The sequence below is a fragment of the Culex quinquefasciatus genome, chromosome 2 (assembly GCF_015732765.1).
Source record: "Culex quinquefasciatus strain JHB chromosome 2, VPISU_Cqui_1.0_pri_paternal, whole genome shotgun sequence".
Taxonomy (NCBI): domain Eukaryota; kingdom Metazoa; phylum Arthropoda; class Insecta; order Diptera; family Culicidae; genus Culex; species Culex quinquefasciatus.
In genome coordinates, this window is record NC_051862.1 from 202,855,914 (window position 1) to 202,870,493 (window position 14,580).

The following is a 14,580-nucleotide window of genomic DNA, read 5'->3' on the forward strand; positions in this document are numbered from 1 at the left end:
TGTTCCACCACCACGAGTTTCCTGAAAAATACTCAAAATGGCATGCTTTATTGGTTTCCTTTAACACCTCTGGACGAAAATTCCCCGATCAGGTCCCGCGGATTCCCGACGACAAGCCCGCAAGATCTAGATCACCTTGGCCTCCCGCCAAAACGATTGTTCTACCAGCGCGCGGGCAGAGTGGTACTTCGGGAATCGCTACCATACCGCGGCTGTCGCCAACCCAAGATCTGTCCCTGAAGAACGGCGACGATCCCCCCGAAGGAACGAAAGCAATGAAATTAAGGAATTTTTGTATTAAACTTGTCACACAATAAAATATGATTCATGGCGAGATGCTGCCGCCACGTTTGCTGCCGGGAAGAAACGGGCGACCACGAACACGAGTGGTGGCCCCCGGCGGCCAGAGTTCTGCGCGTTGTCGTGGAGTGGAATCGCTACAAGATCCCGCAGGAATGTGTTCAACTGTTGTGGTGTTGTTGTGTTGTCGTACAGGTCGTGAAGGTTATGGTCTGCACTTGCACTGTACCCGACCAGAAAAGGAGAGGAATTATGTGCGTTTGTGGCTGTTGTTCAAGGACCTATAAAATCGATACTAGAATCGAATGTTAAGGTGCGTTGCTTGTGGCATTCTTCTTTTAACGATTCTGTTTTGGGGTGATCTTCAGCGGTTACAAGACGCTTTTAAATTTTTAAAATTTTCTCAAATTTTAGTTCGATCTGATTCGTCCTCTTTCGTCACCCAAGAAGAGTCCTCTTTTGCACTAAAGCTCCCGTAGATCAACATCAACAACCATCACTCAACTGTCCATAGCTGATCTACATATTGACCCTTTGCTCCGCTACCCGCTAGACGATCATCTCCATTTTCAACGCCTCCAAAGCCTGGTCACTTCACAGTTCCACTGCCTTCTCAACAACTCAAAACTCATTCACATCTTCTTAAAAGCTGCCGCGTCCGCTACCGTGTTGTGCTCCCCCCAGGTTTGGGACACGTGCACACGGGTCATCTGGACACACGATCTTCCAGAAGCCCTGGGCTCATCAATACGCAGATCAAACCCATCATTGTTGTAAGGGCGGAGGATGAGTAGTGGGTTGATCCGCCGTCGAAAACAACTCCACTCAACCGGTGCGGAAAGTGGTTGTAAGTTCAAGCCCGGTTATTTGCCGCGACTTCACCTGGAATGGCTCGTGCCGCGCGCTGGATCAGCCGGATCCAAGTCACGGGACCGGGGTTTGAAACTCGGACCCATCTGCAAACGTGACCGACGGCGGTGGCTATGATTATGGATTAGGTGCGTGAGTGTTTTCCGCTCCAAACTAGGGCACAGAGATGCCGGACCGGCCTAATGCGACAAGTGACAGCCGACCGAACTCCAGCTGTTTCATTTCGAAGTCAACAACGGGTCTTTGTTGTGTTGTGTGTCGAGGATATCGATTTCGATCAATCACGGGACGTTGACGACCCTGGCTCGGCCATAGGTCACACGGAGCGGTTTTATAGCGGTACGGCCTTACAGAACTTGGACCGGTTCTTAGTTTAGGAACTTGGTAAGAAGGAAGTGAAGTCTTCAACATTTAAACCAAGCAAACCCCCTTTCTTAACTCAGGCTTCTTACCAAGCAATAAACCACACCTTTCTGCGGACACCGTTGGCTGAAAGAGCAGGTGGTTTCAAGCCGGAACGACCGGACCGGGTGTCACGTCCAAACACGTCTCGTGTGTGGGTGGGTGTTTTGTTTCGACTCTTTTCATCATCAATCGGTCGCTCGGTGGTCATCGCTAGGAGATCTGCCGAGTACCGAGAAGAATCGAACACCAAAGGACGGTCGCAAGTTTTATGATCCTTTTTCAGAGTTTTGTACGACTTTCAGCGCAGAGTGCATTTTGGACACGGGCGACGCTCGGGTAAGTCACATAAATAATTTTGAGTGCGCCGTCCACCTTTTTGGCAAAACAGCAGAGCCAGCATTTTTTGGACTTTCGGGAATCGATTCCGGGATCAGCTGCCCCGAGGCATTGATGATTGCGATCAGCAGTGGTCGAAGGTGGTGTTCGAGGGACAGATGAGAATCACTTTTTGGGTTGTGGTAGATCAAATCAATAATATCCGTAGAAAATCAAATCATATAATTTTCTGTAGAAATTCAATGAAGAAAAAAACATTTCCAGTTATTTCAGAGTTGATGCCTGCTGAGAACACTTTTTCAGCAATAATTCCTCTTAAGCAAAAATCTCAAAAACGAGAATAAATTCGAATGTTAAAAATGACAAAAATGACAAAAATGACAAAAATGACAAAAATGACAAAAATGACAAAAATGACAAAAATGACAAAAATGACAAAAATGACAAAAATGACAAAAATGACAAAAATGACAAAAATGACAAAAATGACAAAAATGACAAAAATGACAAAAATGTCAAAAATGACAAAAATGACAAAAATGACAAAAATGACAAAAATGACAAAAATGACAAAAATGACAAAAATGACAAAAATGACAAAAATGTCAAAAATGACAAAAATGACAAAAATGACAAAAATGACAAAAATGACAAAAATGACAAAAATGACAAAAATGACAAAATGACAAAAATGACAAAAATGACAAAAATGACAAAAATGACAAAAATGACAAAAATGACAAAAATGACAAAAATGACAAAAATGACAAAAATGACAAAAATGACAAAAATGACAAAAATGACAAAAATGACAAAAATGACATAGATGGCAAAAATGACAAAAATGACAAAAATGGCAAAAATGACAAAAATGACAAAAATGACAAAAATGACAAAAATGACAAAAATGACAAAAATGACAAAAATGACAAAAATGACAAAAATGACAAAAATGACAAAAATGACAAAAATGACAAAAATGACAAAAATGACAAAAATGACAAAAATGACAAAAATGACAAAAATGACAAAAATGACAAAAATGACAAAAATGACAAAAATGACAAAAATGACAAAAATGAAAAAAATGACAAAAATGACAAAAATGACAAAAATGACAAAAATGACCAAAATGATCAAAATGACCAAAATGACCAAAATGACAAAAATGACAAAAATGACAAAAATGACAAAAATGACAAAAATGACCAAAATGATCAAAATGACCAAAATGACCAAAATGACAAAAATGACAAATTTACGAGCAATGTCTTGAATGTCATGTACTTTTGGCCAAAACGCTCGTTTTTTATTCTTGCCAAAAGTATATGTCATCGCGCTTTTGACACGACCCCTCCAAAATTCAAACCGCAGAAACTTTTTTTGTTGTGAATGAATTTGTCGTCAAAATAGAGAGTGTCTGTCAAAATCGCATTTTTTACGAAAATGTCAATAACTTTGAAATGATAATAGACAGCGAAGTTTTTCAAAAAGCATCCGAAAGTAAACATTCCGAAATTTCATGAGGTTTGGTCGAAACACGAGCGAACACCAACAATTTAAATTTGGAGTCAGGTTTGTCAAATCGTCCAATGTCATATACTTTTGACCAGTATGTATTTAGCCTGTGGCCGAACAAATTTATTAGGGTGTCCAAATAAAACCAAACTCCCCTAAATATTCTAAAATTGTATCTTTTAAAAGAATTTTCTGATCCATTCAGTGTCTTTAGCAAAGCTGTATGTAATCAGAAAAAATAGGGTACAGGGATTTTCTTTACGAATTTTAAAATAACTTTTTTCTTAAAATTTCGATTTCTTGAAATACATGTTTTTTTTCACTTTTAGAAATTTGAAATGTTTAAGTTTTTGAAAATCTACCAATTTTGAGCCATAGAGAATGCAGCCAAATATTTTGCAGCCGAGCTATGACTTTAAAAATATTTCTTTAATCAGGTTAGAATTATTTTTTAAGCAGGTCTAAAAAACATTGTAGGGGGTGGGGATTTTATCTTTATATCTAGAGTTTTGTTTTTTTTTTTTTTTGAATGGGTCCTGTAAACATATAAAAAACAATAGCTTATTGGACCTTTTTTTAAAAAAAAACTCTAGATATACAAATTGCTATTCAGATTTTTACTAATCGTAAACAAAACAAAACCAATACCGGCTTGGGCAATTAGCATAAATCTAATAAAATCAGCACATTAAAATACAATCACTCGTCAACTCGTCCCACGCAGTCCGGAAATCATTCTCGCCAAAGACGACTTCACTAACCCCATGACGACGTCGTCGTCTCTAGGACAGTCAAGTCGACATCTATAGTTATGACTATTGTGATCTATTGACTGCAACTATGGAGCTCCAAAACCATCACATAGTGTTGAGCTCTAAACTCACAGCCCGGCCGATCAATACCGGGCGATAGAGCAATTAATTACACCTCTTGCTCCACCCCCAACTCACCCTTCTCATTGCTTTCAAGGATTCTCCATTGAGCGTTGCTTTGAAGGACCCGACCACCGCACTGAAGAGTCGCGTGGGCGTCGCAGCGCCTTATGATTATATAATGATCAAACGAACATTTTGGCGCTGTTCTACCTGCCTCGGGCGTCGAGTCGAGATGATGATCAAATCAGAAGAGATTCGTCTAATTCAGCCCGGGGTGAGCTTCATTTGATTGACGTGACGCGCGCTCGAAGTTGGGTTGAACGGGGTCACACCTTGCCTGGCGGCGTTGGACCACGTGTGCCAGGTCCCGCGAAATTCCGGTGCGTGGGTGACCGGGTTCACACCAAGGTCCGTTCCCCGCCCAAGTTTGGCGCATACACGATCCACCCCGCAGATCGAACAGGTGAGGCTGACTCAGAGCAACTTCGTATTCAAACTCAAGAGTCTTGGCCACGACTCTCAGCCAAAACTGCCGGAAGGATGCGTAGCGAATTTGCTCAATTCTGCATGTAATTATCTTTCGCCTCGTTACGAGCAGCAGCAGCACTCGGTCATTAAAATTCATAAGGTTGCGAGAATTGCGTCTTGGTTTTCTGTACCGGGATTAGACCGCTGAGTCCCGGGGGCAAGAAGCTCACCCGGCGTGTGGACAATGGCACTCTCTAGTAGTTCACCCATTTCGCAGCAGGACGTCTCCGTGACATGGCCTAGAATACTCGCCAGCTAGCAAGACCCGTAACAAACCGTGCCCAATGGCTGGTACCGTGGTGTGGCCATGTTGGCAGGTCTTGTAAACAAGAAGGAGGACGAAGAAGACACAGAAAACCAAACAAAACATCGGACCAAACCTAGAGGAATCGTGGCAAGTGTAGACACCCAGGGGATAACACCGGGCGAACCACCCAAGAAGTGGATGATGAGCTTCGGAGCAGAAAATGAGAAGTAAGGATTAGGATCGTCTTGCAGGTCTACTGCTTGCTGTGTTATTAGGGTATGCAAAATCTACGGACAACATCTTCACCGGGATAACGATCTGTTTGGAAACTCAACGGGCTCTCGAAATGAAAGTCGATATCCTTGGCGAAAGACGGCGAGGTGCAGCGACAACTCATTAATTATCTCTTGGAGAAAAGTAGCAGCACGAAGTTTTGTAGCTTAATCTCGTGCTCGAAAACGTGCTAATGGATTGGACGGAGGTCCCAAAACAAGACTCTGGTTATTAGGAGTGGATTAGTGTTGATTAGAATGTTTGGCCAACCAGAACACCTTGCGATACAACAGTCGTAGAAGATTGCTATCGTAGGCTAAAAGATTTTAGAAGCAAACTGAATCATAAGCTCAAAAGTGGTAAGAGACAAGTCATTTTCAAAACTATAACAGAAAAAAAGAACGCCATTTTGTGCAGCTCACAATGCATCACCTTTTGACCTTCACAGATCCTCAAAATTCGATTTCAATCCTGAGATATTCAACGAAACTCCGTGCACTTTTTGTCACTTGACATATGAAAGTAGTTTCAATCTTGTCGTGCTATCTTGTCACTCCTTGAAAATTGATGTAAGTGTGGCGATTGGCCAAAGGGATTTCAGGTTAGAACGCGTTTGACACACGTACAAGTGTAAACATTTGTAATTATAACTGGGGACTCCAGAAACCAACTTAATCAAACTTTTGGACAATGCACAGAATTGTCAGCCAAACAAAACGTGTTTGTTATTGTTTACATTGCGTGCTCTAGTTTTTGTTTATTCAAGGTCAAACATTAAAACGTGTTTTTCTCCGAACGTCGAAATGGCGTTTGCGACAAGATAGCACGACGACGTCGATATCGGCTTAACATTCCATCTCCAAACCGTAGAATGTCACTTGTCCCAGATTCGATTCCATTCCAAAGCTGGCAGTGGCCACTCCTGAATGCACCGGCCAATCCAAACGGATCTCGTTTGTCTCGTCTCGTCAAACGGGACGACAAATTGGCTATCGTCACGATGACAATAAAACTGAGCCCGACCAGAAACCGCACACACCGACTGTGCGCCCGCGCGACTTTTATACACTATATTAACGTTGAGTGCTATATTTAAAAATCGATAAAAAGCAGCTAAGCAAACAAAATAGTATTAAATTTTATGACCCGAGCTGCGGGGACTGCGGCTACGGGACTGTTACTGAGCGAAATCTCACACCAAGCCCTGCCAGAACACTGCCCGTGGGAGTCACTTGGAGTCTCTCGAGGATCTTAAAAACCTGCCAGGCTTGGAAACCCGAATATGACCGAATCTCATCGAATTTAACGACAATGTAATTTAAGATATTAAACGCTAATAATTCACCATAAATAACACATTAAATCAGATTTATCGTGGTCGGTGAGCAACGCCTCGCGCGACGACGAAGGAATGTCGTCCAGGGTGAATGTTGGGAGATTCTTGCACACAGAACCACAGGTCGCACATCCCACGCACGGAGCCGATAAACGAAACCAAGTTCCCACCAACATCGGGCCATCAACAACAACTTCATCAACGATCGATATAGGCCTCGAAAGGCCATCAAAATAGCTCCGGGTGATGGCTGCGAGAAACTCGACACCGGTTCCTCGCTATGCCAAGACGAGTCGACCTTGTAAAAAGTCGACCGGATGTTGGACTTCCCCACACCGTACGTCTCGAGCGCGTGATTTCAGGTGAGATTGTACAAGTGAGCGCAAAACACCGCACTCTGAGGTGCAAATTTACATAAACTTTTGTTGTGCTGTGTTGGAAACGCTTCTTTGAAATTCAAAGAATCTCTTTCAGCGCAGGGGAAAAAAGGGTCTTACTTACGACGCAAAACGAACGAATTCATTCAATCGGGTCGCTTTGGGATCATCGTGAGGAGGTGCTCCCCAGCGAGTAAACAAATAGTTCCAATGTAACAGCAACTAGCTGTATAGTTTTTCGCAGGAAGCACAGCGCAAAGCTGATTTTGTACTGTGAAAAATTTGGTGACAGTTCTTCTAACAATCTTTTGATTTATTTTTGAGAAAAAATAATGTCATTTTAAAAAATACATTACATTTTTCATGTTTTTGATTGATTCATCATCTACTAAACATTACAAATTATTTCTATTAACTGTGTACATCGTCCGTAGGAAAATATGGATGAAATGTTGATCATCACTATGCCACCCCAAGTGTGCATAGTAATACATTCTGTGAACGGAAACTGGAGCAGAAAAGGGCAACAGTGTGAGACAAAATTATTGAATTGCACTTTGGTTCGTAATCTTTTGACCAATAAGATTTTTTTCATTTTATTTTACAACGTTTTCATCCAGCATTTGTCTATTTTTTTTTGCTTGATTTTTTTTCAATGCAGCAATATACTAAAAAATATTGAAGTACAGAAAATATAAAAACTCTTTACAATGACAAAATTATGAAAAAAATATATTTTTAATGAAAAGTAATTGAACATTTTTTTTTTCTTTTAACTTTTTCCTGTATTAGGAGTATGCAATGAAACATTATAAGAAAATTGTATTTTCTGAACCCTTCTACCGAGCATTTAATTTTTTTAATTATAGTATAAGGTCTCTTCTTAGTGACGATTGTCTCTTTGTTTGTAGAGTCACATCTCATAAATAATTCTCATATATCCTTTTAAACGTATGTGAAACACATTTGTGTCAGAAAAAATACAACACTTTCCAAAACCGGGGATTCCCGATTCCCGGGATTTTTCATATTTTGTCCCGGGAATTCCCGAAATTAAAAACATATCAAATTTTGGTTTAGAAACTCAGATTTGGTTGTGGATATTAATAATCAATCAGCGTTTTAAAGCATTAATATTTGTATTCGGCATATAACAGCATTAATTTGGCAGATAAAATTGTTCAAATTTTTGTTTACAGATCCTCAAAATGCTTTGCGCCTTAGATATTTTCTACTAAATTTTATTAACACTGGAACGCCCAACGCATGTTCAACTTACACGGACGCCCAAGCCTCCCAAAAAAGTTGGAACGGTAACTTCAACACGCCCGTTCTCGGGCATAACTCAACCAATCGGGACGATTCTTGTTCCCAGTGATTTGTAAGAATGTCTAGATGATCCTAAAATTTTGCAGAACTTGATTTAAACAAATCTGTAATTTTTGCGACCGAAAACATCGTTCCAACTTTTTTTAAACGACTGCCTCCGCGGAATTTTCAGCTAATTTTTTTTACACGTGAAAAAAAAGTTGGAACGATGTTTTTGATCGCGAAAATTGCAGATTTGATCAAATTAAGTTCTGCAAAGGTCTAAAATCATCTAGACATCCTAACAAATCACTGGAAAGAAGAATCATCTTGATTGGTTGAGTTATGCCCGAGAACGGGCGTGTTGAAGTTACCGTTCCAACTTTTTTGGAGCCTTGGGCGTTGGAATGTTAATTAAAAAAGACTCATAATTGTATTCACGTATATTTATGACTTTAAACATGAAAAAATATATATTTTTTAAATTATTTAACTTTTCATCATAAACCGGCATCTGGAGCAAATCAGGACAAAAGTAACGAATTAAGACAGTTAAACAGCTAATTTGTTTTTGAATAATGTTCTGATTGTTTTGATTGATTTCGATTACAACAGGAACAGATCAAAACAATTAGTACAACGATTTCCAAATTTATTGCTCTAAAATCTCCTGAGCGAATAATTTGAATAGACTGCAGTCCCGATTATCCCCAGTGTGTAGTTGGTTGGTAGTGACTTAAAGATAGTTTTTTTAAATATGTTTTCAAATATAAAACATAAAATTCTAAACTTATCCAAAGTGTTACGTTGTCTGGTATAATTTTATATCTTGTTTTTTTAAAACAGTTTCAATGAAATTGTATAAGCTTTTGTATTACACTCAAACCCCGGTGGTTGGTCACTTTTTCGTTTGACACTTTTTTAGTTTGTACCCCGTTGGTTGGTCAAAGTCAAACTAAAAAGTGACGAACTGTCACTTTTTACACGGCGCTCACGCACACTATCAAAACAAACTTTTGGTAGTGTGTGTGAACTCCGTGTAAAAGGGGTGTCAAACGAAAAAGTGACCCCGTTCGTTTGACAACAGTTGGTGTCAAACCATCGGGGTTTGAGTGTATATAAATGTTACGTATATAAATAAAAAAATAAAATAAATATATTCAGAACTCTGGTTCAATTAAATTCCAAAGCACATCCAAGAACACATTTTTTAATGTGTTTTAAACTATCTAAAGACTGCTGTCCTTGTTCAGATTGAAGAGTAGCTCATCACCATTAACAGTTTTGAGCTGATTCTATGATTTAAGCTAGAAAAGCGTAACAAATATAATGAAAACATAGATTTTATGACTGCTGCAAAAATTTCCCGGGATTCCAAAAATATTTTTCCCGTTTCCCGGGAAATTCAAAACCCGGGAAAATTGGACGCCCTACCTCAGATGACAGTTTTCGTGAGTTGCGCGTATTCACCGACAGATGGCCAGTGGGCCTCGTCAGAGTCCGCCCATTGAATACGCAACTCAAAATTTGCATGGGAAACTTTTTTTCGTGCCGGCTTTCACGGCATGCTCACTTCAACTGTTCTAGACAAATATTTTAACGTGGCGTATCTCTGAACAAGTTCTTTAAGAAAATGATTCCAGACTGCTTATTTTGTCGTTTTAAACCGAAACAAGGCAAAACTATATTTATTTAAACTATTCACAATTTTCAAAAGCACCAAGAAAACTCATGCAATACCAAAAAGATTCAACAGTGATGAGATGGATGGGTTTTGAAGCAAAATACCGTAATCCGGGGGGACATTGATAGCCGTAGTGACTTTGATAGGGATGAGATTTTTCCGTAAAATAAGGAATACATTTTTTACGGAATGGTATGGAATCATATTGACCGTGGTAGACATGTGTTCTAAGTACTTCTAGTAGAAGTTTTAATAAAATTGAGAAAAATTTAAAAAGTTAGCTAACTATATTTAAAAAATGTTCGGTCCTTAGGCGTTTTCAGTTAAACAAATTTCACACAAAATAGAACAACTTTTAATTTAATTTTGAATTAATTTTTAATTAATTTACTTAAAATTTAATTTAAGAAGCAATATTATTCGATAATTTAATAAACAAAATTTGCTTTAAAGAATTTTTATCTACGTTCAGACTATCTGAATTCAATATCAAAATCTGAATTTAATGACTATCAATTCACCGTGGAAAAAGAATATAAATAAATAAAATTAAGAATAAAATAAAAAAAACTACCAGTTTGAAATCCTACCGAAATCCGGTTTACGGTATTTACATTCAATTGAAGAATTATTGTTGTTTTTTATCAATACAGCAAATTATTTGTTGAATATATTTTTTTAAATCAGTTAAAAATCAAGAACTGGTAAAAAGCAACAAACTAGCGATTAAAATATAGGAATAACGTCAAAATGAATAGGTTAAAACTTTGGAATTCAAGTCTTGTTTATATAGCAAAATAGAATAAAGTATTTTAGAGTTTCAGTATTTATAAAGTGAATTTCATAATGAAACAAAGCTAAATGTTTTTTTTGTTTATGATAAAATAGCCTAAATAAATTTTTTTTTTGCTCTATTCTGATTAATTGTTTTTTCATCGACAGTGATTTTTTTTTATTTTACTAGTTTATAAAGTTTTCAAACAATTTTGTGTCCTTATAACAATTTAAGTCAAGTTTAGTTAAGTCATTTTTTTTAGTTTTTTTTATTTTTATTTTAAATATTTTTAATGCTTATTGTTTAGTTTTTGCGGTACATTAAAAAGGATTATTGACCAATTTTATTCGTTTAGTCGAAACAAAAATATTCAAAACATACTTGCTTGTTTCGACAGTGGGTCTCGTGGCGCAGGGGTAGCGGCTTCGGCTGCCGATCCCGATGATGCTATGAGACGCGGGTTCGATTCCCGCCTTATCCACTGAGCTTCTATCGGATGGTGAAGTAAAACGTCGGTCCCGGTTTCTCCTGTCTCGTCAGAGGCGCTGGAGCAGAAATCCCACGTTAGAGGAAGGCCATGCCCCGGGGGGCGTAGTGCCAATAGTTTCGTTTTTTGCTTGTTTCGACTAAACGAGTAAAATTTGTCAAAAATCCTTTTTGATTTTTTGGTTAAACCCTATATTGAGGAAAGATTGAGTTGTTAATGGTAAATATACTAAACTAACTGTTTGTTTTTCGTCTAAAAAGAATAAACGCGCTAAACATTAAAATGAAAAATACAGTTGACACAATAAATCTACGTACCGTCATTAGGGGTGAGATTGAGTCGTAGCAATTTCAGCATTTTTGTATGACCCAATCTCACCCACCAGACCCAATGTCACCCCTGACGACGGTAATTCCTGGATTTCTGGTATGGTCCAATACTTTACCACGCCAATTTTATAAGCCCTTTTGATAACCTCAAACGCGCAATCAGCAAAGGTGCACGTGTCTTCGCAATCCGACTGAGATGTCACACAAAACTTGTCCCATCACGAACCAGCTGGCTCCTTTTTCCAGCAGACACATGGTCGCACGATTTGTGCACCGACAACAACAACGACAACAACGGATGTACGGCGGCATTTGACTTGCCACAGTTTGTTGTTATCCCTGTAAGATTCTAAGATTTAGTTTTTTTTTCGAATCAAATTCAAACAGAAAAGTTCAGAACTCATTTACCTTTCCGATACGACGGAGCCTAAAGGGCGAAACTGCCACAAACTACGCATTCGCGCCCTTTCCTGTGTGCAAAGTGCTGAAAGGGGCGACTACTATTTAGCATTAGAATGGGGGGAAATCCGTTCCCGGCTGGGACTGGGAACGTCCGTCGACTAACAACTCCCGCGGGCTGTTGGCGGGAAGAAGCGCTGACAAAAGGGGTCGTCGAGTTCCGCGACACAATGAATTCTTTTCTTATGCGCAAGTGTGCTCGATTTATTATCACTGCTGGTACCTTCTTCGGTTGCCGAGAATGGGTAATTTTTCGGTTGAAAGGGAAGAAAAATACAGTTTTAGTTTATCTATTAATCGTAGGATTTTTTTTAGTTGCTGTGAAAAAAGGGGGAAGCAAGGGGTCAACCTCGGGTCTAAGCCACGTAGCGCGCGAGCTGTTCTAGGAAGAGATTCGAGAGATTCGTTGGAATACATTTCATTAGCCCGGTTTGTTGGAATTCAGCTCGAAAAAGGGGGAGCAAACCGAACTGATATTGATGAAGTGATGTTTGACAGTTTGGTAATGATGAAGGCTAGGGTGGATCTCGGAGAAATCGATCAAACTATTTCTTGTAGGAAAAAAGGGACTTCCCTTTCGGGAATGATTTAAGATGTTTATAAAAAGTGTTTTTTTTACCTTATTCGTGGCCATCCCAGACTGACATCCACGGAGGATGGATGGATTGATGATGGACTCGAATGAAAAAAGGGGACCGTACGTGCTGCTAAGTGTTGTGCAAGCACAGCTGGCCGGAAGGATGTGTAAGATATGGAAAAGGTGCCCTCCTCTGGCTTTAGTTATGGCATACGGGGCGTTTGCCGGAGGTGTTGGGACGGCCAAGAGGAAGACTGAGAGGTGTAAATTGAATTCAAGGTATAGGGTCGCGTTCACGGAAATTGATTCTTGTAGATATCAAGATTATGCTAAGCTATCGTGAAAGGGGTTATATATTATATCGATTGTATTTGGTTATCAAATTTGGTTTGGTAGCTCAAATTATATCTTTTTCCAAGGAATCGATACGATTAAGATGAACTAGCAGGATTTCCAGAAGTAAGTTGATTCTCTAAATTCAGCATTCATCAGAATATATTCACTACCAGCTGAAAATTGAACCAACAGTTTAAGTCACCATGCGTCTCCACATGGTCATTTGATCAACTTTCCAAGGTTGTTAACGATAAAAATATCGAGGCTCGATAACGGTAACGAAAATCTATCGTTGTCCTAGAGTGATAAAGTAAACAAAATTTCGCTTCGTTTGATACCCATATTGCAAATTTTATTGCAAACTGTAATAAGGCTGGTACAAATTTTATTTAAAGTTTTTGTCCCCCCCCCCCTTCAAAATTGGCCCGAAAAATCAGGGGGCAAAAACATTTTTTTTTTTCAAAAAACTTCAATATTTTTATGAAAATTTAAGTGCAATTAGTTAAAATCAATTTAAAATGAATTACCCTGCGTTAATAATCATTTTAAGCATGTTTGGGTTGATTTAAAAATCTTTTGAATTGTTGAAAATTTTCGATGTCTACTATCGCTAAAGTTTTTTTTTCGTTAAAATTTTTGTTTTCGTTAAATTTTACATTTTTTTTAAAACTTTTATTGCAAAACAACTGAACTAGTGTAAAATACATTTTAAAACACCTTTTCCATTCAAATGTTGAAACTATGGCATGTTATTTTAATATTTATATTTTTATTTCCCCTCGACTCTGGCTAGAGCCAAGGGACAAAAACTTTTAAAAATATTTGCATCGGCCTAAGGTAAACGTAAACAAAACATTGATTCGTTTGATACTTCGTTTGATAATTTTGAAAATTTGAGTATTTTCGAAAAAATATAGTTATTTCTAAAAATTATAGTATTTTCTTTAAAAAAAAACTCAAAAAATTGAAAAATCATACAAAATTTAAATTCGTTTGAAACCCATATTGCAAGTTTGAAAATTTTAGTATTTTCATAAAAAATACTTTTTTTTGTGTTTTTTTTTGTATTTTCAAAAAACTGTATTAAAGTAAATAGCATACAAAATGTCGCTTCGTTTGATACACAAATTGCAAATTTTTAAAATTTGAAAATTTTGAGAATTTTTTTGTCGTTTCAAAAAATAAACTGTGATAAAGTAAAAAAGCATACAAAATTCCGATTCGTTTGATACCCATATTGCAAATTATGAAAATTTTAGTACTTTTGAAAAAATATGGTAATTTGTGAAAATTATAGTATTTAAAAAAAACTCTAATAAATTGAAAAAGCATACCAAATTTAAATTCGTTTGATACCCATAGTGCAAATTTTGAAAATTTGAGTATGTTATTTTTGTTTAAAACTCTAATAAAGGGAAAAAAGCATATAAAGCATTTCGCTTGGTTTGATACCCATATTGCAAATTATGAAAATCTGAGTTTAAAAAAAAAATACGGTATTTCAGCTATTCCCACGAAAACAACATGATTCGAAAACAAGTTTTCCGATCGGGCTCTTAA